General features: G+C 39.4%; 1 long non-coding RNA gene across 1 annotated transcript; it reads right to left on the minus strand.

Moving 5' to 3' along the window:
* Positions 1–15,194: 15,194 nt before the first annotated feature.
* Positions 15,195–17,603, minus strand: LOC131173210 (uncharacterized). Its single transcript, XR_009143442.1, has 2 exons — positions 17,103–17,603; positions 15,195–15,451 (listed from the first exon to the last, which is right to left on the minus strand). It is a non-coding gene; the product is annotated as an uncharacterized LOC131173210 (long non-coding RNA).
* Between the last annotated feature and the right edge of the window lie 8,814 nt (positions 17,604–26,417).

Consider the following 26,417-nt stretch of genomic DNA (forward strand, 5'->3'; position numbering starts at 1 on the left):
ACCTCACATGAGATGTGATGGGCAAGGAGTTACTCACTTATAGTTTATTGTAATTTTAATAATGGATGTGCCTGAGGATGATCAATAAGATTATAAGAATTCAATCACTCATTAGAAATCCATCCAACTAGGATTTCCGTTTTCTACTTTGGAAGTGTAGGATTCGCTAAGTTAGTAGGAGGACTAATTTGATTAAAAGACCATAATCATTTTGGTTAAATACTTGATACATTTACTAATTAATCTGATTATTTTCTGTAGTTAATTTTCTGATAATAATGAGAACACCACAACCACCACCATCCAATATCCTTGCAAGCATACTTGATCACAATTGTAACACTCTTACTGTAGCAATTCTGTACATTCTACTGTTTTAGTGACCAATGTCTATTCGGACAGCTAGAACATCCAGAAAAATATTTAAACTAAAGTGAGGAACCATAATTAACTCAAATATTAATAAGAAAAATTTAGGAAAAATTTTAGAAATAAAATACAACCAAGTTAAATGAGCCGGTACCTTAGCGATGGGTAACCTAGTGGGAAGTTGCGGTTCTCTTAACTAGGAGCCCTAGACCCAAAGGAAAATTCATAAAATAATTTTTCGACTCCAGAGAAGGGTCATTGAGGTTCCTATGGCACTAGAATTCCAAGGAAATGCTTAGAATAAGTTTTTAATCGGTACAGACAATTTTAGTCTGTTAAGCCAAATGGAGGGCATTTTAGTCATTTTGCCTTCACAAGTGATTTTTGGCTGACTTGTCCAATTAAGTAAATAATTATTATGATACAAAATATGAATAAATATCGCTAAAAATTAAATTGAAAATGAGTAGAGAAGAGAAGAAAAGAAAATGAAAGAAAATGCTAATTATGACATCATATGATGTCATTAAACACTTACCCACCAATCATATTTAATTAACACTTGAATTAACTAATAAAAAGACGATAAAGGATACAACAAAAATCAAACAAAGCCATCAGCCATTCTCACCAAAAACCAGCCGTCTCTCTTCCCTTCCACCCCTTTACTCCATGAAAGCTCCACCAAAGCTTCAAACCCCACCAAATCTCACCATAAAATCACTCAAGCTCTTCACTAAACTTGTTCCTCACACCTTAAATCACCACTAGACAGTAGAAAGAGGAAGGAGAAAGGAGGTTTCATTAGCTTGAAATTCTGCTCCAAGTGGTTAGTGTCCAAACTCTTACTACCTTTGATTTAATTCAAGTTCAATGGCATGAAATAAGTAGGAAATGTAAGAAAATGAAATAAAAATGTGTGTGTGTGCACCCTTAAAATTTCATCAGCTTAGGTTGGTTAGGGTTTGATGATTTTGCTTGATATCAAAATGGTTATGAGCAGCCCTTGGTATTAAATGAGTGATTGAACCTAGTTGTGTAAGTGAAATGCAAAGTTTAGGCATATATGAACATGGAAAATGTGGACACTTAAGAACATTAGGGTTTGCTCATGTAATGGTTTATTACCTTTTAATGGTCAATTAGTGACCATTTGAATGTGTGTGAGAAGGAATTGAAGTGAGTAAGGATGTTGGATTTGAGTTTAGTTGAGCTGCCTTGGCTGACCTGCAGGACTGAGTATGAGTCTAGCAGGTTTGGGCAGTTATAAATGGAGTTGTAGAGGTTCAATTGGTGCAAGGCCAATTGGACATGAAACTAGACACATAATGGCACCACTTTGGTGAAGAAACTCTGCCCAGAAAACCAAACCAAGTTGGCCTAAAAATTGCCGTAATCCGAGTGACCTGCATTTTACCTGGGCAAAATGACCAAATGAACAGTATTTCTTCATTTAGTCATAACTCAGTGTGGAAAGGTCCAATTGACCTGAAATTTTACCAATAGAAATCTGAGACATATACCTACAACTTTCATGAAGAACACAAATCCAAATTCTGATCATAACCTAGTCAAATTGCCAACCAAACTTAGGTTACCAAATCTGGCAGAACCAGTTTTGCCCAGAATTTTGGATTTTGTCTAATCCGGCAAGTTATGGTCTTTAAGCCATAACTTAAGCTAAAAAACTCCAAATGAAGTGATTCAAAAAAGAAAATGTAACTAGACAAAATAAGGAACAACTTTCATGAAGACAACTTTGCCAAATTCCTACTGTAAAAATGACCAATGGAACAGTAAACACAGGGCTTGAAATTTGAAAATTTTGAACAACTAATACTAAGCTTAGAAATGGTATTGGCAACCAATACCAACAACTTTAGAATGCAAAATGTGGTATGTTGGGAGTATTAGAACCAATGTACATATTGTTTATGCAAAAGTCAACATTTTAGTTGACTAATAAAATGAATAGTAACACCTAAACTTAAATTTCAAGAATTATAAAGTTTAAAAGTGTAACATGCCCTAGTACACCTAGCAAGATTGGTTTGGATAGGTTGGCATGCCAATAGGGTTCAGTTAGCGGTACTGCACATGGCATTATGCCATTCTGTGATTTCATGGCTTTTAGCCATTCTGACATTGTGTTGAGATGTGTCCTTGTGCCTAATGTTATTATAGCTTACTAGCTATTCTGTTGCACACCGAGAGACACACATGTGACCGATGGTGTGACGGCCCGAGGTACTTGATACTTAGTGCCAGTTTACCCGTTTATCTAGTCCAGTCATCTAATATAGGTTACTTGGGTAACCAAAAATGAAAGTTGATAAATTTAATGAAATAATGAATATAACAAGTACCAAATAAATAAGATTACCAATAATTATCAAAATTTTGTCTGCATGAGACATCAATGCACTCACTGCATATTTAATTTTTTTATTAGTTCTTTTTATTTTATTATTGGCACCACTAAGCATTATTGCTTAACGCATCACTTTTTGCCATGCGTAGGTTCTGAAGAGACAGACAGAGAGCCCAGCAGACCACAGACTGGGTGAGGTCATAGATCTGCCTGGCGTCAGAGTCACCTCTCATCTACAGTGCATCAGTGGTAGGACCTTTAGGTCCCTTTTGAAATTATGTTTTTGCATTTTGTATTAGGTAGTAGTTTGTGATTTGTAAATTATGAACTCATGTAAATAGTAAATCTATGTAATCATATATTGATGTACATATTTTGAAGAATTTTGTTAACTAATATAATTTGAGAATATCTTCATGAAATTTTAGTTGATTTTGAATTTGAACGAAATTGTGGATTAATGTTGAGAACTTGAAATGATTGCTAATGTTAAGACCATCTTGATGGTTATTGGAGTTTGAGAATGATTGGAAATGATTATTGGAAGTGTTTTTCACAGGTTCCGAAGAACTGCTTTCTCCATTTTTAGCCGGTACTCTGCCAAATTTTCTATAAAATTTTCGGAACCTTAAATAAATTGTAATTTTATATTTCATAAATTAACTTCATAACTATGAAAAAAATAAATTAGGAAGAATAAAAAAATGATTGAATTAAAATAGGGTGTTCTGGTACACTGCGTGGCATATCTTGCTCGGCTACACTATAGACGGGTAAGGAGTGTCACATTTAGAGGTATCAGAGCCTGGTTTAGGCATGTTGGAGAGTGACTGGTGCCTGCTTAAGGTTTGGGTAGACAGAGCATCAGTTGAGGAACTATCCACGCAGAACTACTACAGCTGCTCCAACACAACCAGACAGACCTGCTCCTGCACCACAAAGGGGTAGGAAATCTGGTAAATCTGAGGCAGTGAGACCATCACAGAGGCCTGCATCTGAGCCAGCAGAGAGACCTGAGGGCAGACCACCTACCAGAGCCTATGCCATGAGAGCTCAGGAGGAGCAAGATGCCCCGAACATCATCAGCAGTATGTTCTCCCTCTACAATACATCTGTGCATGCATTGGTGGATCCAGGATCCACTCATTCATACATCTGCATTAACCTACTCGTAGAAAGGGGGATACTAGTAGGGGAGAGTGACCAAGACATTCTGGTCACTAATCCATTGGGCCACAGTGTGGTGGTGAACAAAGTGTACAAGGGTTGCCCGTTAAGGATTCAGGGGTATGAATTCTTGGCAGACCTGATTGAGTTGCCCTTCCATGAGTTTGACGTGATTTTGGGAATGGACTAGTTGTCACGTCATCAGGCAATGGTTAATTATAAATTGAAGAGAATTTCTTTGAAAACTCCTAAGGGTAATGAGATCACAATTGTGAGGGAAAGGACAGATTTCTTGTCCAATGTCATTTCAGCCATAGTTGCAAGAAAACTGATGAGAAAAGGCTGTGAAGCCTACCTAGCACATGTGGTGGATACTAGGCAGGCTAAGCCAGATCTATGTGACATACCCATAGTAAGAGACTTCCCAGATGTGTTCCCTGAAGAATTGCCTGGATTGCCACCAGCAAGGAAAGTCGAATTTGCTATTGAAATACTGTCGGGTACAGCGCCAATCTCTATTGCTCCTTATAGGATGGCACCCACAGAATTGAAGGAACTGAAAATCCAGTTACAGGAGTTACTAGATAAGGGGTTCATACGCCCCAATGTGTCATAATGGGGAGCCCCAGTGCTGTTTGTAAAGAAGAAGGATAGGACTTTAAGGTTGTGCATTGATTACCGGCAGTTGGATAAAGTGACTATGAAGAATAAATATCCGTTGCCCAGAATTGATGATCTATTTGATCAGTTGAAGGGAGCAGCAGTATTTTCCAAAATTGATCTTAGATCAGGGTATCATCAGTTGAGGGTGAAGGATGCAGATGTGCCAAAGACTGCATTCAGGACCCAGTATGGGCATTATGAGTTTCTGGTGATGCCCTTTGGCCTAACAAATGCACCTGCAGCATTCATGGACCTTATGAACCGTATCTTCCATCCATACCTAGATCGATTCGTAGTGGTCTTTATTGATGATATTTTGGTGTATTCCAAAACCAAGGAAGAACATGATGAACATTTGAGGATTGTCCTGCAAACCCTGAGAGAAAAGAAGCTGTATGCTAAGTTGTCAAAGTGTGACTTTTGGATAAATGAAATTGCTTTCCTTGGACACATAGTGTCAGCTGATGGGATTAGAGTGGATCCCTATAAAATAGAAGTAGTGATGGAATGGAAGCCTCCCAGGAATACAACTGAGGTCAGAAGTTTCTTGGGGTTAGTTGGGTATTATAGAAGATTTGTGAAGGGATTTTCATTAATAGCTGCTCTAATGACCAAGTTATTACAAAAGAATGTCAGATTTGACAAGAATGACAAGTGTTAGACCAGTTTTGAGAAGTTGAAGGCTATGTTGATAGAGGCACCAGTGTTAACACAACCAGTGTTGGGAAAGGACTTTGTGGTCTACAGTGATGCCTCTCATAATGGGTTAGGGTGTGTATTGATGCAAGAGGGGAAGGTGGTTGCTTATGCTTCCAGGCAGCTAAGGCCACATGAATAGAATTACCCTACCCAAAATCTAGAACTTGCAGCAATTATCTTCGCACTGAAGATATGGAGGCATTACTTGTATGGTGAAAAGTGTTACATTTACACAGACCACAAAAGTCTGAAATACTTGCCAATCCAGAAGGAGCTCAACCTTAGACAGAGGCGATGGATTGAGTTCCTGAAGGACTATGATTGTGTAATTGATTACCATCCTAGGAAGGCAAATGTAGTTGCTAATGCTTTGAGCAGAAAATCCATCACAGCTTTGAGATCATAGAATGCCCATCTATCTTTTGCTCCAGATGGAGTTGCAAGTGAGGCCAAACCTATTACAGCAGATTTTAGATGGGCAGAAGGTAGATGTGAAGCTAAAGGCTATTATGAGCAAAATCCTAGAAGGGAAATAAACTGACTATGAAGTGAAAGCAGATGGGTATCTGTACTACAAAGGAAGAATGTGTGTACCAGATAATGGGGAATTGAAGGCCAGTATTCTAAAAGAGGCACACACCAGTGTTTATGCTATGCACCCAGGAACTACAAAAATGTATCATGATCTGAAACTTCAGTAGTGGTGGCCTGGTATGAAGAAGGACATAGCTGACTATGTGATTAAATGCTTAACATGTCAACAAGTCAAGGAAAAACATCAAGTTCCATTGGGTTTGCTACAGCCTATACGCATACCTAAATGGAAATGGGATCGGGTCACCATAGATTTTGTAAGTGGTCTACCTCTAACCCAGAAGAAGCATGATGCAGTATGGGTGATAGTAGATAGATTGACGAAGTCAGCACACTTTCTGCCAGTAAGGACTGACTACTCATTAGAGAAGTTAGTAGAATTGTATATCAGTGAGATAGTTAGACTGCATGGAATTCCACTTTCCATCATATCTAATCGAGACCCAAGGTTTACATCAAGATTCTGGAAGAAGTTGCATGAATCCTTGCGTACACAACTCCACTTCAGCACAGCTTTCCATCCTCAGACAGATGGCCAATCAGAAAGAGTAATCCAGGTAAACAATTGAAACCAATTGAACTAATACAAATATTGAACTGAAATGATAATAATAACATGAAATATATGTCAGGTCCTTGAGGATATGCTGAGGAGTTGTGTCATTGAGTTTGAGAGAAGTTGGGATAGATACCTCCCACTGGCAAAATTTGCATATAACAATAGCTACCAAGCTAGCATCCAAATGGCCTCGTATGAAGCACTGTGTGGGAGGAAATGTTGAACTCCAGTGTACTGGACTGAATTAGGTGAAGATAAACTGGTAGGGCCAGACCTGGTGAAACAGACTGAGGCAAAGGTAAAGCTAATCAAAGCCAATCTGAAGGTTGCCTCAGACAGACAAAAATCCTATGCCGACCTGAAGAGAAAAAAATAGAATATGCGGTTAGTGACAAAGTGTTCCTCAAGGTGTCACCGTGGAAGAAGGTACTGAGGTTTGGAAGAAAAGGTAAGTTAAGTCCTAGGTTCATTGGACCATATGAAGTCATTGAACGTGTGGGTCCAGTGGCCTACAGGCTAGCTTTACCACTAGAGCTGGACAAGATCTATAATGTGTTCCACGTATCTATGCTAAGAAGATACCGCTCAGATCCTTCACATGTCATCTCCATGGAAGAAATTGAAGTACAACCAGATTTGACATATGAAGAAGAACCCATACGGATCTTGGCTCGGGAAGTGAAAGAGTTGAGGAATAAGCAGATTCCACTGGTGAAAGTGCTTTGGAGGCACCACAACACTAAGGAGGCAACTTGGAAAAGTGAAGAGACGATGAGGCAACAGTTTCCTCAACTATTTGCATCAGGTAAATTTCAAGGACGAAATTTAAATTAGAGAGGAAGAGTTGTAACACTCTTACTGCAGCAATTCCGTACATTCTACTATTCCAGTGACCAGTGTGTGTCCGGATAGCTAGAACGTCTAGAAAAATATTTAAACTAAAGTGAGGAACAATAATTAACTCAAATATTAATAAGAAAAATTTAGGAAAAATTTTAGAAATAAAATACAACCAAGTTAAATGAGCCAGCACCCTAGCGATGGGTAACCTAGTGGGAAGTTGCAGTTCTCACAACTAGGAGCCCTAGACCTAGGGAAAAACTCATAAAATAATTTTTAGGACTTCAGAAAAGGGTAATTGAGGTTCATATGGCATTAGAATACCAAGGAAATGCTTAGAATAAATTTTCAATCGGTACAGATAATTTTGGTCTGTTAAGACAAATAGAGGGCATTGTGGTCATTTTTGTCACACCTTACCCCTCTGTAAGGCATAACATGATCCCGTAGAATACCTAATGAACTACCAAACTTCACCTACAGATAGCTCATTAAGTACCCCACAAGGGATTTTAAAAATTTTCTTACTTTTGACAAGTGGTGAGCATTTTCTAAAAGGTATTTCAAACATGTAATTAAGTGGAAAGCTAGTTGGAAATTTTGGCCCATTTTAGTTTTCCGCAAATTTTATAAAAATTTTGACAGAGTTCTGTCTGTATTTTGAGAAACTAGTTCTTCAAATACCTGTAAAAAGCACTTCTAAAAGTTTTTCTCAACCACTACTTCGATTTCACAATCAAACTCAATCAATTTCACAATCATTTCAATAAATTTCTCAAGTTCAAAATTCAATAATCCTCAGCATACTAGCAATACATTTCATTTAAATTAAATAAAATAGTTGTACTCATATTTCATTAGAGACAACACAATTTATGTACATTCTTACAAAATTTACATCAAAAGAAATACAAACTAAACTTTATTACAAACTTCATACAAATTTTTGTACAAGCTGCTCAAGACCCATTTGCACGTCCATACATTTATATGCAATACATACATGAAAAGAAATATTTACAATTACAGTATAAATTATACCCGAAGACTTTAAACTGATAGCTCCTCACACCTCAGCAGCTCAGTCTGCTACTCCTCTAGTATCTATAGAAGCCATCGCTGAGTACTAAGACTCAGTGGTGCACAACATACTAAAATAATCTTTATGCAGAATATAATCACATTTATTCAAAAATTTGACTAAACATAAGCATTAAACACAAAACATGAATTATGAAATTTTAATGCAAATCAAGTTCATTTCGAAGTATCAAAATACATTTCATAAAACCCACAGTTAGATCATGCCATTCGAAACAAATAGAATCTCAATAGCCAGAGGCTAAAGAGAAATCACATCACAAGGCTAGCTAGCTCAAATATATGGATATCCATTCACATCCTCTTCTACTGGCACACCTCAACACTTCTCCAGAGAAGGAATCAAAATTCGAAACTAATTACCTTCACTAGTCATGCTAGTGAGGTGTTCAAATATATGGTCATGACACTGTGGTTTCAAAACATATCTTAACAATTTGCTAAACATTGTCATTTCAATATACATAATAACTTTCAACAATTTAAATCAAAACATCATAAGAATGCCATAATTAAATATTTCACATTATTCAAAATAGTATGCAAAAGATGATCATAAAAAGTATACGTTGTGCACAAACCTCAAGCGAGTCGCCTCTGGGCCTTGACTCGGTTCCTCGGGTTTTTTCCCGGTATTCTTTTCAACTGAAACACACAATTTTACAATGTTTCAGTACTAGAACTTAACATAAATTCCAAAATAAATTTAGCTTCACATTTACCTAGTTCTAACGTGTTAAATTCGACGTTCTCGAAATTTTTTTGTTTCGGGTTACTATTCACTATACTATTCAAGTCAAATAATTGACTTTCTAAGGCTTAATAGGTATGGGAACTCCAACTTCACCCACATACCACATTTTGGTCACTAAACTTGTTGGTTTTGGTTGTTTACTCAAATCCTAAGTCTTTTAGGCAAATTTGGTAAATTTCAGTTTTGGAGTCCTAAGTTGCACTGTTCCATTGGTCACTTTATTGTTGGAATTTGGCAAAACTTTCTTCATAGAAAATGTTCCCCATTGTCGTAAGTTTATTATCCTTTTTGAATCACCCCAATTGGAGTTTTGTAGCTCAAGTTATAGCCAAAATACAGTTATTGTTCACGTGTACTATTCATGCTGCAATTTTGGTTATGGCAGATTTTTGATCCAACTTCGTTCAATAATTTGATCAAGTTAAGTCCGTAATTTGGTCTAATTTCCTTCATATGAAATGTTCTACTATATCTTAGGTTTCCATCGGTTCAAGATTCACCTAAATCATAGTTTTCTAGAGAGAGTTATAGCCATTGAAACTTTACTGTTCAAATTGCAATTCTGCAGTTTTGCAGGTTCAGTAACTCAACTTTGCTCAATAATTTGATTAGGTTAATGGCATAATTTGGGTTGGTGTTCTTCATGAAAGTTTTAGATCTATATCTTATCTAATTACTGGTAAAATTGCAGGTCATTTTGACCTTCCTAGCTCGAGTTATGACCAAATGAATAATTATTGTTCATTTGGTCAGTTTGTGTAGTGGCAGACTGCTCTTAACCAACTTTGGTCAATTGGTTCACTAGGTTTTGGTCAGTTTTTGGGCATGGTTCCTTAACAAAAATTGTGTCATTTTATATCTATTTTCATCCCCAATTGGTGGCATATCAATTGGACTTATAAAATTTCCATTTTGGTCCTTCAAAGTTGGCTTGGTCATGCTGCCAGCAGCATGACCATTTACCCTACGAATTTGACTTTCATTCTAGCAATTCCCACACATCTCCTTTGGTCATTATTGACCATTTTTCACTTCACAATAGGTCAAAGTCATCATTTATGCATTTCTCCAAAATTTGCCTCAAAACCCTAGGCCTCCAAACCCTAATCTCACTACTTAATTACCATTAGTAATTTCAAAGTTCCCAACTATAATCATTCAACTAAAGGAGGTCCATAACTCATTCAAACCCATTAAATTCATGCAAATCATGGCCCCCTTCAAGCTGGCCGAAAATTCAATAATGGTCCTTCCCCCATATTTTCATTTCATTTCATTAATTCTAAGCTCATTTCAACCATCACATATGCATTTAAAATGGAAAAATGACAAGTTAACAAACTAACCTCAACTTGTCAAATTTTCTTGAATTGCCAAGCTTGATTTTCCTTCACTTTTCTTCAATTTTCTTCCTCCCAACTTCTTGTTGAGGTTCAATTTAAAGGTTTCTACAAATTTTAGAAATGATTTATGGGGAAATTTTAGAGTTACCAAAGCTTGAATTTGAGCTCAAATGGAGGAATTAGAGTGAAAAGAGAGAGAGAGAAGAGGTGAATGGCAATTTGGAAGGAGAAGATGACCACTTTGTTTTTTTTTTTTTTTTTAATTTTTATGTTTATTTCTCTCCTTTTTGACTTAGTAAAAAATAACTTAAATAGGAAAATATTTATGAGGTATGCATGATGTCATCTATGTGATGTCATTACCTTTTTGACTTTTCTTTTTCTTTTTTTTTTCTATTTATTTTTCTATTAGTTCTTTAATTTAATTCTCGATTCTGAAATTTTCTTTTCTCCGATTTTATTTGACAGTTAGGTCAGGAGTCAGCTCTCGGGGTCAATTGACTAAATTACCCCTCGCCGGTTCATCCCGGCTTGCAAATAATTCAATATTTCTTCTGGCTCTCTGACCTAATTATTTGACTGGCTTAACAGTTGTTTTCCGTGATTTTCTCTTTTCTACTTTGTTTATAATAGTCCTAAGGACCGTAGCGTCATATTTTACGGTTCGAAATTTGAGTTTAAAATAACTTCGCAGTCCTTCCCGAGATGGTTACCCATCGCTGTGACTCTCGGCTCGTTTAACTTCTTATGTTTTGTTTTTCTTATTTGTGCTTAACTAATTAGCAATTACTAATTATTTGTGTTTATAGCTTATCTAGTTGTCTTAAGTGTGGTTCTAATCCCCTTAATTGTCCGGACTGACACCGATCACCGGAACAGTAAAATATACCAGGCTATACAAATAGGGGTGTTACAATTCTCCCCCCCTTAAATAAATTTCGTCTCGAAATTTTATCTGGTATCAATCTCTAAACAGCTGTGGGTATTGTCTCCTCATGTCCTCTTCTCGTTCCCAAGCAGCCTCCTGGCCCGAATGATGGTTCCACAGCACTTTTACCAACGGTATCTGCTTGTTTCGTAGCTGCTTCACCTCGTAAGCCAGAATCTCTATGGGTTCTTCTTCATATGTGAGGTCTGGATTTACTTCAATTTCCTCTACTGGTAGTGCATGAGATGGGTCTGATCGATACCTCCTCAACATAGACACATGGAAGACATTATGTATCTTTTCCAACTCTAGAGGTAGTGCCAACCGATATGCCAAAGGACCCACTCTTTCTAGAACCTCATATGGCCCAATGAAACAAGGACTCAGTTTCCCCTTTCTGCCGAATCTCATAATTCTCTTCCAAGGAGAAACCTTGAGGAATACTTTCTCGCCCACTGCATACTCAATATCCCTTCTTTTCAAATCAATATAGGACTTCTGACGGTCCGATGCAGTCTTAAGTTGATCTCGGATCACCCTGATCTTCTCCTCAGTTTGCTGAACAATTTCGGGTCCAATCATCTTTCTTTCACCCACGTCATCCCAACACAACGGGGTTCTACATTTTCTACCATACAAAGCTTCATATGGAGGCATCCCAATGCTTGATTGGTAGCTGTTGTTGCAAGCAAACTCAATCAAAGGCAAGTGTGTATCCCAACTGTCCTCAAACTCAATCACACAAGCCCATAGCATGTCCTCCAAGATCTGAATTACCCTTTCAGACTGGCCATCTATCTATGGATGGAATGCAGTACTGAAGTTCAATCTAGTTCCTAGGGCTCTCTGAAGACTACCCCAGAATCTAGAAGTGAACCTAGGATCTCTGTCTGACACGATAGATACTGGCACTCCATGCAGTCTCACAATCTCATCAATGTATAACTTGGCTAATCTTTCTAAACTGTAGTCCATCCGAACTGGCAGAAAATGAGCAATTTAGTCAGTCTGTCAACAATGACCCAAACTGCATTATGACTCTTCTGTGTCCTCGGAAGTCCCATCACAAAATCCATCGTTATTCTCTCCCATTTCCACTCTGGTACTGGTAGTGGATGTAACAACCCAGCGGGTACTTGATGCTCTGCCTTTACTTGCTGACAAGTTAGGCATTTAGAAACAAACTCTGCCACATCTCTTTTCATACCCATCTACCAGTAATGCTCCTTTAGCCCTTTATACATTTTTGTACCACTAGGGTGCATGGCAAAAGGAGACTCATGTGCTTCCTTCAAAATGATCTTCCTTAATTCAACATCATTAGGAACACATATTCTGCCCTGGTGTAGCAGTAGACCATCATCTCTGATTGAGAATTCTGGTTTCTTGCCCTGCCTGACTTCTTCCAACGACCGATACTTCGATCATTACGAGCGACCATTCTAATATGATCAATCAACACTGGCTGTACATGCCATGCAACTGCTGTCTGCCCATCATCATTAATCTCTAAGCTGGCATGCAATGATCTCAACTCATGTACCATAGACAAAGGAGTAACCCGTAGACTTGCCCTAGTCTTGCGACTTAAGGTGTCAACCACAACATTAGCTTTCCCTGGCTGATAGTCTATCAGATAATCATATTCTTTTATCAACTCTAACCATCTCCTCTGTCTCAAATTCAACTCTTTCTAGGTGCCCAAATACTTCAAACTCTTATGATCTGTGTAGATGTAACATTTCTCCCCATACAGATAATGTCTCCAGATCTTAAGAGCAAACACAGTAGCTACAAGCTCCAAATCATGTGTTGGATAGTTCCTCTCATGCGATTTCAGCTGGCGTGATGCATAGGCAATGACATTTCGATCTTGCATCAATACACAGCCTAACCCATTGTGAGAAGCATCACTGTAAACTGTGTATTCTTTACCCGGAGTAGGTAAAGTCAGGACTGGAGTTTCAGTCAAACATCTCTTCAATTCATCAAAACTCTGTTGGCATTTATCTGTCCACTGAAATTTCACATCTTTTCTAAGCAGCTTGGTCAATGGAGATGCCAACATGGAGAATCCCTTCACAAATCTACGGTAGTATCCAGCTAAACCCAAAAAACTACGAATTTCTGTGACATTTCTGGGTGGCCTCCAATTAAGGACAGCTTCAATCTTACTTGGATCTACCTTGATGCCCTCTTCTAATACTACATGCCCCAAGAAAGATATTTCTCTCAGCCAAAATTCACACTTCGACAATTTGGCATATAGCTGTTTCTCTCTCAAAGTCTACAGTACAATCCGCAGTTGTCTATCATGCTCTTCTGCATTCCTCGAATAGACCAATATATCATCTATGAATACCACAACAAACTGATCGAGGTATGGTCTGAAGATAGTGTTCATCAGATCCATAAAAGCAGCCGGAGCATTAGTTAACCCGAATGGCATGACTAGGAATTCATAATGGCCATAGCGGGTTCTGAAGGCAGTTTTAGGAATACTCTGCTCTTGTACTTTCAGCTGATAATAACCTGATCTCAGGTCAATTTTGGAGAACACAGCTGCACCCTTCAACTGATAAACCAAGTCATCAGTACGAGGCAATGGATATCTGTTCTTTATTGTCACCTTATTCAACTGCCGATAGTCAATGCATAACCGGAGAGTGCCATCCTTCTTCTTAACAAACAATACTGGCGCTCCCCAAGGTGACACACTAGGGCGGATAAAGCCCTTATCAAGTAATTCTTGCAACTGCACTTTCAACTCTTTCAGTGCGGTGCCATTCTATATGGCATTATGGAGATTGGGTCCACACCAGGCATAACATTAATCTCAAACTGCACCTCTCTTTCTGGAGGTAATCCTGGTAATTCATCAGGAAATACATCCAGAAAATCACATACAGTAAGGATATCCCTTAGTGCTGGACTCCCCACTTGGGTGTCTATCACATGTGCCAAGTATGCTTCACACCCCTTTCTGATCATTCTTACGGCGGTCAGCGAAATGATGTTTGATGGCGATAAATGCCTCTCCCGAGTATTACCACATCAGCATGCAGAGGAGACCAAAAGTAGTATCTTGATCTCTGATCAATCATGGCGTGATACCTAGCTAACCAATCCATGCCCAAAATAATATCATACTCTCTGAAGGGCATTTCAATCAAGTCTGACAGGAAAACATGTCCTTGGATCACCAAAGGATAGTCTCTATAGATTCTGTTGACCCGGACCTCTTGTCCTAATGGACTAGTTACTAGTACTTCAAAACCCATTTGCACACATGGAACAGCAAGTGAACTGACTATGCTAGCACTAACATATGAATGGGTTGAACCCGGATCAAGCAACACAAGTACATCTTGATCAGAGATAGAGAATGTACCAGCTACCATATCGGAAGTCTCAGTGTGACACCCCTTACCCGTGTACAGTATACCCGAGTAAGTAATGCCACCTGGTGTACCGGCACACTCTAATATTCCTCAATTAATTTAGACAATGCTTTTGCATATAATTTATGAAATATAATCTGTTTAAGCCATTTATCAAAAGTATTATTCATTTAAGGTTCCGAAAATTTTAAAGAAAATCCATGAGTCTGGCTAAAAATGGAGAAAACCGTTCTTCGGAACCTGTTAAAAACACTTCCAATATTTTTATTTCATCATCTCAAACTCCAATATCCCAAAATCTCAACAATATTTCTCAAACATCCATTATCAACACCAAATTCAATATCATGATTTCCACATTTCAATTTCCATTTTCATTCATCATTCACATGTGATGTTCGCATGTAAATCACAAGTAAACATCTACTTTTCCATTAACAAATACAATTTTCATAATTTACATATACATCAAAATATATTACATGAGTTCAAATACATATGAGAAAATACAAATCTGCTACAAAATATCAAAATGACAAAATGACACCTAGTGCCCTACCGATGCACTGCAGGTAGTGAGGTGACACGGACACTGAGCAGAACTGTCAGATAGACTCACCCAGTCTGTGGTCTACTGGGCTCACGATCGGGATCTCCAGTACCTACGCGTGGCAAAAGCAACGCGCTAAGCAATAATGCTTAGTGGTGCAATAATATAATAGAAGAAAATAGCAAGAAAATAAATGTGTATACAATGTGTATGCTTTCTTTGTTTGGTCTTGGTATATTCATTAAATCATTAGCTTTATTCACTTTTATTCATTTGGTTGCCCCAAGTAACCTACACTAGACGACTGGACTGGATAACGGGTAAACTGGCACTGGGTACCTAGTACCTCGGGCCGTCACACCATCGGTCACATATGTATCTCCCGGTGTGCAACAGAACAGCTAACAAGCTGTAAATAATATCAGGCACAAGGCCAAGTCTCAATACAAAGCCAGAATGGCTAAAAGCCATGAAATCACAGAATGGCATTTTTGCCATGTGCAGTACTGCTAACGGAACCCTATTGGCATGCCAAACTATCCAAACCAATCTTGTTAGGTATACTAGGGCATTTGAAACTTTTAAATTCTTCAATTTGTGAATTTCAACTTTTTTGGTGTCACTATTCATCATTGGTCAACCAAAAATGTTGACTTTTAGCATAAAAATGTGTACATCAACTTTGGCACTCCCAACATACCACATTTGGTGTTTAAAACTTGTTGGCATTAAGTGTTTTTGCAATTTCAAAGTGCAACCCACACTAGCAGAAAATTTCAGTTTTGGTACCCTTACTTCACTGTTTCATTGGACACTGTTACTGTTGGAATTTGAAGAAATGTAAAACATGAAAGTTGTTCCTTATTTTGTCTAGTTGAATTTCCTTTTTTGAATCACTCCATTTGGAGTTTTGTAGCTCCAGATATGGCTCAAAAACCCAAGCTGTCCGGATTGCATTCTGCAGAAATTTACCATATCTACAGTGCAGGAACAGTAACTTGAGTCACTTGGTTGGTTGGGTTCTGGCCATAATTTGGGGTAGGTTCCTTCATGAAAGTTGTTTGTCTATGTCTTAACTTATTGCTGTAAAAATTTCAGACCAATTGACCAAATCTACAGTGAGTTATGGCCAAATGAACAGTTACTGTTCATTTGGTCAAATTCTGCAGAATTCAGTGCAGGGAATCCGGATTGGAGCTGGGTTTTGACCCTTTTGCTTTGGTCTTTTGGGCATGGTTTCTTCAGCAAAAATGTGCCATTATAAGCCTAGTTTCATGTCCAATTGGCCAAACTTCAATTGGACTACCACTGCCCAAGTTATGGCAGTGCAAAGGGACTGAAATTTCAGTCCCTATGCTGCTGTCCATAGGGCAGAATTTTACTTTCACTTTGCCATTCTATTTTTAAGTTCTAATTATGGTCAACATACCTAAAATGGTCACTAATTGACCCTTATAATGTTCACTTACCACTTCATAAGCCAAAACCAAATTTCACTCTCCAAAACCCTAGCTTCACATTATGTTTCCTACATAATGCCTTAGTTAACATACCAAATTATTATTCTTATGTTTATAAACTTTCAACTTAATTCTAGTTCACTTCAAGCTCATCAAAAACACTCCTTACTATTTCTCCACTAGGGCAGCCAAAAAATTCATGTACACACACACATGAATTTTGTTCATTTAAATGACATTTTCTTACTAAATTCAAGTGCTCATTCATGAAATTAAGGAGTTTTAGGTATATAGTGCACTAACCTTGTTGTATGCCAATCCAAGCTTGAGAAAGCTTCACTTTCTTTCTTCTTCTTGGCTGCCAAAAGCTTTAGCAAGGTGCTAGGGCAAATTTTTGTGAAGATGACTAAAGGTTTTATGGTGATTTGGTGGGTTGTCTCAAGCTTCCATTAAGCTCCCATGGAAGAATAGGGTTTTGGGAGAGAATGTAACGTTTTTGGGTGAGGAAGATGGCTGCTGAAATTTTGTTATTTTGGTCTTATTTAGTCTCTTTTAATAGTTAGTCAAACAATGGCTTAAGTGTGATTGGTCCAACTCCCTTAATGACATCACCATGATGCCATAATTGATCTTTTTCTTCATTTTCTTTCCTTTCCTTCACTACTCATTTTAAATTTCATTTCTAGTAATATTTCTTTATATTTTATGTCATATTAATTATTTACTCAACTGGGCAAGTCGGCCAAAAATCACCTCGGAAGGCGAAATGACCAAAATGCCCTCCGTTTGACTTAACGGGCCAAAATTGTCTGTACAGATAGAAAAATTTTTCTAGGTATTTTCTTGGCATTCTAATGCCATAGGAACCTCAATGACCCTTCTCTGGAGTCCCAAAAATTATTTTATAATTTTTCCCCCGGGTCTAGGGCTCCTCGTTGCGAGAACCGAAACTTCCCTCCGGTGACCCATTGCTTGGGCACTGGCTCGTTTGACTCAGTTGTATTTTATTTCTAAAATTTTTACTAAATTTTTCTTATTAATATTTGAGTTAATTTTGATTCCCGACTTTAATTTAAATATATTTCTGGACGTTCTATCTGTCAGGACCGACACCGATCACGAACGATAGAATGTACGGAGTGGTTACCGGGAGGGTGTTACAACTCTTCCCCTCTAATTTAAATTTCGTCCTCGAAATTTACCTGATGCAAACAGTTGAGGGAACTGTTGCCTCATCGTTTCTTCACTTTCCCAAGTTGCCTCCTCGGTGTTGTGGTGCCTCCAAAGCACTTTCACGATGGAATCGCTTGTTCCTCAATTCTTTTACTTCCCGAGCCAGGATCCGTAGAGGTTCTTCTTCATATGTCAAATCCGGCTGTATTTCAATTTCTTCTCTGGAGATGACATGTGAAGGATCTGAGCGGTATCTCCTGAGCATGGACACGTGGAACACATTGTGGATCTTGTCCAGCTCTGGTGGTAAAGCTAGCCTATAGGCCACTGGACCCACACGTTCAATGACTTCATATGGGCCAATGAACCTAGGGCTCAACTTACCCTTCCTTCCAAACCTCAACACTTTCTTCCACGGTGACACCTTGAGGAACACTTTGTCGCCAACCACATATTCTATTTCTTTTCTCTTCAGGTCGGCGTAAGATTTACATGCATGCAGGCAACCTTCAAGTTAGTGTGATTATCTTTACCTTCTCTTGATCTGTTTCACAGTGCAGCCCTACCAATTTATCTTCACCCAATTCAGTCCAGCACACTGGAGTTCTACATTTTCTTCCATATAGTGCTTCATATGGGGCCATTTGGATGCTAGCCTGGTAGCTATTGTTGTATGCGAATTCTGCCAGTGGGAGATATCTATCCCAACTTCCCTCAAACTCAATGACACAACTCCTCAGCATATCCTCAAGGACCTGGATTACTCTTTCTGATTGCCCATCCGTCTGAGGATGGAAAGCAGTGCTGAAATGGAGTTGTGTACCCAAGATTCATGCAACTTCTTCCAAAATCTCGATGTAAACCTTGGGTCTCGATCAGATATGATGGAAAGTGGAATTCCATGCAGTCTAACTATCTCACTAATATACAATTCTGCTAACCTCTCCAGTGAGTAGTCAGTCCTAACTGGCAGAAAGTGTGCTGACTTGGTCAATCTATCAACTATCACCCATGCTGCATCGTGTTTCTTCTGGGTGAGAGGCAAACCACTTACAAAATCCATGGTGACCCGATCCCATTTCCATTCAGGTATGCGTATAGGCTGTAGCAAACCCGATGGAACTTGATGTTCTGCCTTGACTTGCTGACATGTCAAGCATTTAGTCACATAGTCAGCTATATCTCTCTTCATACTGTGCCACCAATCACGAAGCTTGGTCATGATACATCTTTGTACTTCTGGGTGCATAGCATATACACTAGTGTGTGCCTCTTTTAGAATCTCGGTCTTCAATTCCCATCATCCGGTACACACGTCTTCCTTTGTAATCTGACACCCATCCGCCTTTACCTCATAGTCGCTTGCTTTTCCTCCGAGATCTTGCTCATAATAGCCATTAGCTTCTCATCAGCCTTATGCCCATCTAGTATCTGCTGAAGCAAGTTTGGCCTCACTTGTAACTCAGCCAAAATAGATCCAACTCGAAACAAGGAGAGACGGACCTTCAAAGATCTCAAAGCTGTCAAGGATTTTCTGCTCAAAGCATCAAGAACTACATTTGCCTTCCTGTGATGGTAGTCTATTAAACAGTCATAATCCTTCAGGAAATCAATACATCGCCTATTTCTAAGTTTGAGCTCATTCTGTGTTGGCAAGTATTTCATGCTTTTTTGGTCTGTGTATATGTAGAACTTTTAACAATACAAGTAATGACTCAATATCTTCAGTGCGAAGATAATTGCTGCAAGCTCCAAATCATGGGTTGGGTAATTTTGTTCATGTGGCCTTAGTCATGCGGAAGCATAGGCGATCACTTTCCCCTCTTGCATCAACACACATCCTAACCCATTATGAGAGGCATCACTGTAGACCACAAAGTCCTTCCCTGACACTGGCTGTGTTAACACTGGTGCCTCTGTCAACATAGCCTTCAATTTCTCAAAACTGGTCTGACACTTGTCATTCCAGTCAAATCTGACATTCTTGTGTAACAACTTGGTCATTGGAGCTATTAGGGAAAATCCTTCACAAATCTCTGTAATACCCAGCTAACCCCAAGAAACTTCGACCTCTTGTATTTACGGGAGGCTTCCATTCTATCATCGCTTCTATTTTCTTGGGATCCACCCTAATCCCATCACGACACTATGTGTCCAATGAATGCAATCTCATTCAGCCAAAAGTCACACTTGGACAACTTAGCATACAGCTCCTTTTCCCGTAGGGTTTGCAGAACAATCCTCAAATGCTCATCATGTTCTTCCCTGGTCTTGGAATACACCAAAATGTCATCAATAAAGACCACTACGAACCGATCTAAGTATGGATGAAAGATACGGTTCATAAGGTCCATGAATGTCATTGGTGCATTTGTTAAGCCAAAGGGCATCACCGAAACTCATAATGCCCATAGGGTCCTGAATGCGCTTTGGGCACATCTACATCCTTTACCCTCACCGATGATACCTCGATGCGAGATCAATCTTAGAAAATACTCCGCTTCCTTCAATCGATCAAACAGATCATCAATTCTAGGCAACGGATATTTGTTCTTCACATCACTTTATTCAACTGCCGGTAATCAATACAAAGCCTCAAAGTCCCATCCTTCTTTTTCACAAACAGCACTGGAGCTCCCCATGGTGACACACTGGGGCGTATGAACCCCTTATCCAACAACTCTTGCAATTGAGTTTTCAACTCCCTCAATTCCGTGGTGCCATCCTATAAGGAGCAATGGAAATGGGTCTTTGTGCAGTTGTCTCAATGGCAAATTCAACTTCCTTTCTCGTGGCAAACTGTAACTCTTCAGAAATACTCGGGAAGTCTCTCACTGTGGGTATGTCACTCGGGTTTGGCTTAGCTCGCCTAGTATCCACCACATGTGCTAGGTAGGCTTCACACCTTTTCTCATCATTCTTCTTGCAATCGTGTTTGAGATGACATTGGACAAGAAATCATCCTTTCCCACAATCGTGATCTCATTACCCTCTCAAGTTTTTAGAGAAATTCTCTTCAATTTGCAATCAACTATTGCCGATGACGTGATAGCCAGTCCATTCCCAAAATCACGTCAAACTCATGGAAGGGTAACTCAATTAGGTGCGCCAAGAATTCATACCCTGAATCCTCAACGGCAACCCTTGTATACTTTGTTCACTACCACATGTGACCCAATGGATTAGTGACCGAATGTCTTGGTCACTCTCCCTACCAAGATCCCCTTTCTACGGGTAGATTGATGCAGATGTATGAGTGAGTGGATCCCGGATCCACCAATGCATGCACAGTGTAGTGTAGAGGAGAACGCACTCGATGACATCCGGCATCTTGCTCCTCCCGAGCTCTAATAGCATAGGCTCTTGCAGTGGTGCTGTCGGGCCTCTCTGCCGCTCGATGCAGAGCCTCTGTGATGGTCCTACACCTCGACTTGCCGATTTTCTACCTCTCGTGGTGCAGGAGCAGTGCACCGCTTGTGTTGGAGTAGCTGTAGTAGTTCTGCGTGGGACGCTTTTTCAACCGATGCTCTGTTGACCCACATCTAAAGCAAGCACAGTCCACTCTCAACACTCCCTTATGCCATCTTTGACGGTGTGGACATGCGAGAAGATGCCGGCTGGTCCTCGAACCCCATCCTCGGAGAGCTTCCCACCGATGGTGTGGGTGACCTCTCCTAGGGGTAACCGTGGCTGGGCCCCGAGATCGACCACGACCACGTGGTGAGCTGAACTTTGTGCAGAGGACCCTTGAACTTCTTCCCCGATGCGGGAGCTGAACTCGACCGACCCGGTCCCCTCTTACGCTATCTCTCTCTTCTAGTCCACTCACTAATTCTCACTTTTTCAACCTTTATGGCGCTTTCCACTAACTTGGTAAATTCGGTGATTCCCAAGGCGGTGAGCTGGATCTTGATGTTGTCATTTAGTCCCTCTTCAAATCTCTTACATCTTTCACTTCATTAGGGACTATCTCCCTTCCATAACGGCTTAATCGAACAAACTCCTTCTCATACTCACCACCGACAATTGTCTCGCCTCAGTTAATAAATTCTCTTCTTCTCTCTTCCAAATATACAAGACCCACATACTTCTTCTTGAATTCGAGAGAAAGAAATCCCAAGTTCTGACTTGCTGTACTTCATCGACACCGTGTCCCACCACTCATAGGCATCATCTTGCAAAGAAAGAAATGGCGACTTCGGGTTTTGCTCGGAGTGCAGTGAAGTTGTTTTAGTACTCGCCTGCTCTGTTCAACCAATTCTACCGCAATAGAGAGTCATCTTCTCTCTTACCATAGAAATCCACCGCCTAAATTTCCTTAACCTTTCCAGGTGTGATTTCTGCTGTGGAGCTGGTGGTGGTGGTGGTGGTGCTGGCATTACCCCAGCCATCTGTCTAAAGAAGTCGGCCATTTGTTGAAACATGGCCTGTGGAGGCTGAGCAGGTTCTGCTTGAGCTGGCGGAGCAGATTCTCTCATGCCCCCAGTCTCAGCTGCTGCAGGTGGAGCATGACTCTCCACTTCCTCCTCGACTGCCCTTTGCGATGAAGGGTCCATATCCTATTTAACAAAGACAAACAGATCTGCGTTAGTGTCACCTCGACTCTTACAAATGCAATGCATGGTATGGACTCAATCTAGGCCCAGAAACGCCTAAACCGTGCTCTGATACCACTAAATGTGACACCCCTTACCCGTGTACAGTATACCCGAGTAAGTAATGCCACCTGGTGTACCGGCACACTCTAATATTCCTCAATTAATTTAGACAATGCTTTTGCATATAATTTATGAAATATAATCTGTTTAAGCCATTTATCAAAAGTATTATTCATTTAAGGTTCCGAAAATTTTAAAGAAAATCCGGCGGAGTACCGGCTAAAAATGGAGAAAACCGTTCTTCGGAACCTGTTAAAAACACTTCCAATATTTTTATTTCATCATCTCAAACTCCAATATCCCAAAATCTCAACAATATTTCTCAAACATCCATTATCAACACCAAATTCAATATCATGATTTCCACATTTCAATTTCCATTTTCATTCATCATTCACATGTGATGTTCGCATGTAAATCACAAGTAAACATCTACTTTTCCATTAACAAATACAATTTTCATAATTTACATATACATCAAAATATATTACATGAGTTCAAATACATATGAGAAAATACAAATCTGCTACAAAATATCAAAATGACAAAATGACACCTAGTGCCCTACCGATGCAATCGCAGTAGTGAGGTGACACGGACATCGAGCGTAATCGGATAGACTCACCCATCTGTGGTCTACTGGGCTCACGATCGGTATCTCCAAGACTACGCGTGGCAAAGCAACGCGCTAAGCAATAATGCTTAGTGGTGCAATAATATAATAGAAGAAAATAGCAAGAAAATAAATGTGTATACAATGTGTATGCTTTCTTTGTTTGGTCTTGGTATATTCATTAAATCATTAGCTTTATTCACTTTTATTCATTTGGTTGCCCCAAGTAACCTACACTAGACGCATCGGATGGATAACGGGTAACCGCACTGGGTACCTAGTACCTCGGGCCGTCACACCATCGGTCACATATGTATCTCGGTGTGCAGTAATGTACCTAACAATGTCAGAATAATATCGTGCACAAGGCCAAGTCTCAATACAAAGCCAGAATGGCTAAAAGCCATGAAATCACAGAATGGCATTTTTGCCATGTGCAGTACTGCTAACGGAACCCTATTGGCATGCCAAACTATCCAAACCAATCTTGTTAGGTATACTAGGGCATTTGAAACTTTTAAATTCTTCAATTTGTGAATTTCAACTTTTTTGGTGTCACTATTCATCATTGGTCAACCAAAAATGTTGACTTTTAGCATAAAAATGTGTACATCAACTTTGGCACTCCCAACATACCACATTTGGTGTTTAAAACTTGTTGGCATTAAGTGTTTTTGCAATTTCAAAGTGCAACCCACACTAGCAGAAAATTTCAGTTTTGGTGCCCTTACTTCACTGTTTCATTGGACACTGTTACTGTTGGAATTTGAAGAAATGTAAAACATGAAAGTTGTTCCTTATTTTGTCTAGTTGAATTTCTTTTTTTGAATCACTCCATTTGGAGTTTTGTAGCTCCAGATATGGCTCAAAAACCCAAGCTGTCCGGATTGCATTCTGCAGAAATTTACCATATCTACAGTGCAGGAACAGTAACTTGAGTCACTTGGTTGGTTGGGTTCTGGCCATAATTTGGGGTAGGTTCCTTCATGAAAGTTGTTTGTCTATGTCTTAACTTATTGCTGTAAAAATTTCAGACCAATTGACCAAATCTACAGTGAGTTATGGCCAAATGAACAGTTACTGTTCATTTGGTCAAATTCTGCAGAATTCAGTGCAGGGAATCCGGATTGGAGCTGGGTTTTGACCCTTGTGCTTTGGTCTTTTGGGCATGGTTTCTTCAGCAAAAATGTGCCATTATAAGCCTAGTTTCATGTCCAATTGGCCAAACTTCAATTGGACTACCACTGCCCAAGTTATGGCAGTGCAAAGGGACTGAAATTTCAGTCCCTATGCTGCTGTCCATAGGGCAGAATTTTACTTTCACTTTGCCATTCTATTTTTAAGTTCTAATTATGGTCAACATACCTAAAATGGTCACTAATTGACCCTTATAATGTTCACTTACCACTTCATAAGCCAAAACCAAATTTCACTCTCCAAAACCCTAGCTTCACATTATGTTTCCTACATAATGCCTTAGTTAGCATACCAAATTATTATTCTTATGTTTATAAACTTTCAACTTAATTCTAGTTCACTTCAAGCTCATCAAAAACACTCCTTACTATTTCTCCACTAGGGCAGCCAAAAAATTCATGTACACACACACATGAATTTTGTTCATTTAAATGACATTTTCTTACTAAATTCAAGTGCTCATTCATGAAATTAAGGAGTTTTAGGTATATAGTGCACTAACCTTGTTGTATGCCAATCCAAGCTTGAGAAAGCTTCACTTTCTTTCTTCTTCTTGGCTGCCAAAAGCTTTAGCAAGGTGCTAGGGCAAATTTTTGTGAAGATGACTAAAGGTTTTATGGTGATTTGGTGGGTTGTCTCAAGCTTCCATTAAGCTCCCATGGAAGAATAGGGTTTTGGGAGAGAATGTAACGTTTTTGGGTGAGGAAGATGGCTGCTGAAATTTTGTTATTTTGGTCTTATTTAGTCTCTTTTAATAGTTAGTCAAACAATGGCTTAAGTGTGATTGGTCCAACTCCCTTAATGACATCACCATGATGCCATAATTGATCTTTTTCTTCATTTTCTTTCCTTTCCTTCACTACTCATTTTAAATTTCATTTCTAGTAATATTTCTTTATATTTTATGTCATATTAATTATTTACTCAACTGGGCAAGTCGGCCAAAAATCACCTCGGAAGGCGAAATGACCAAAATGCCCTCCGTTTGACTTAACGGGCCAAAATTGTCTGTACCGATAGAAAAATTTTTCTAGGTATTTTCTTGGCATTCTAATGCCATAGGAACCTCAATGACCCTTCTCTGGAGTCCCAAAAATTATTTTATAATTTTTCCCCCGGGTCTAGGGCTCCTCGTTGCGAGAACCGAAACTTCCCTCCGGTGACCCATTGCTTGGGCACTGGCTCGTTTGACTCAGTTGTATTTTATTTCTAAAATTTTTACTAAATTTTTCTTATTAATATTTGAGTTAATTTTGATTCCCGACTTTAATTTAAATATTTTTCCGGACGTTCTAGCTGTCCGGACCGACACCGGTCACCGGAACAGTAGAATGTACGGAGTGGTTACCGGGAGGGTGTTACACTCAGCCTCTTCTCGCTGTCTCATCGTGTAAACTCTGGCTGAAGCACTTCATTGTGCTGATTGACCAACTGTGCCCTAACTGCCTGAAGCAGTGCCTCTACCTCTGCCTCTTCCTCTGCCAACAGACTGTGAACCTCTAGGAGCAGGACTCTGAATAGATCCTTCGGCAGTAGTAAGAGCTGGACCATATTTAGGAGCACTAGTGCAGCCTTTAGCTATATGGCCCTTGCCTCCACAGTTAAAACAGGCTCCAGTGGCCCAATAGCATTCCCCCCCATGAATCTTGCCACAAGTCTCACAGGGGCAGGCAGAATGTGAGCCCCTGCTCGACTGCTGACCAGACCTAGGGGGTCTCTGTCCAGAAAATCTGCCCCTACCAAATCTTTCACCTCGACCCCTGCTGGGTCCACTAAATTTCTTCTTCTTCCTAGAAGTCCCACTAGAACTCTATTCTACTGACTTTTCCCCCTTGTCTTTTTCTGATTTCTCAGCTTTCTCTGATTTTTCTTTCACTTGGGTTGCTTCTGATTCTATTCTTTCCAACTCAAGTGCTTGAGACATGAGCTCTGAGAAGTTGCTGTGCCTGAATCCCACTACTTGCATTCTCAAACTGG

This window comes from Hevea brasiliensis, chromosome 2, assembly GCF_030052815.1.
Source record: "Hevea brasiliensis isolate MT/VB/25A 57/8 chromosome 2, ASM3005281v1, whole genome shotgun sequence".
Taxonomy (NCBI): Eukaryota; Viridiplantae; Streptophyta; class Magnoliopsida; order Malpighiales; family Euphorbiaceae; genus Hevea; species Hevea brasiliensis.